The 340-nt window shown below is 50.0% G+C and overlaps 1 pseudogene; it reads left to right on the top strand.

Annotated features, from left to right (window-relative positions):
• On the top strand, positions 1–113 carry LOC124891757 (annotated as a pseudogene; the record flags this gene model as incomplete).
• Between the last annotated feature and the right edge of the window lie 227 nt (positions 114–340).

Raw genomic sequence — 340 nt, 5'->3', positions numbered from 1 at the left:
GATTATACCAACACTAACACACCGGATCCCATCGAAACTCTTAATTTAAGCGTGCTTGGGCGAGAGTTGTACTAGGATGGGTGACCCCCTGGGAAGTCCTCGTCTTGCATCCCTGGGAAGTCCTCGTGTTGCATACCTTCCTTTTTTTTCCTATAAAATTCAGTTTAATTTTGTCGGTTCGATCGGCGAATCTTTTTGTTTTTCCTCTTGGCGGAAACAAGAAAGGGGCGAGGCACGGAGGCCCGCGTGCGGGGTCTGTCGGGCGGCGGAGGAGAAAGAGGCATAATAGAATTTTGAGTGCTGGGAATGACGGATGCGATCATACCAGCACTAACGCACC

This window comes from Capsicum annuum, unplaced genomic scaffold (assembly GCF_002878395.1).
Source record: "Capsicum annuum cultivar UCD-10X-F1 unplaced genomic scaffold, UCD10Xv1.1 ctg40458, whole genome shotgun sequence".
Lineage (NCBI taxonomy): Eukaryota > Viridiplantae > Streptophyta > Magnoliopsida > Solanales > Solanaceae > Capsicum > Capsicum annuum.
Note: the sequence above shows the minus strand (reverse complement) of the source record. Positions and strands in the feature narration are given on the sequence as shown.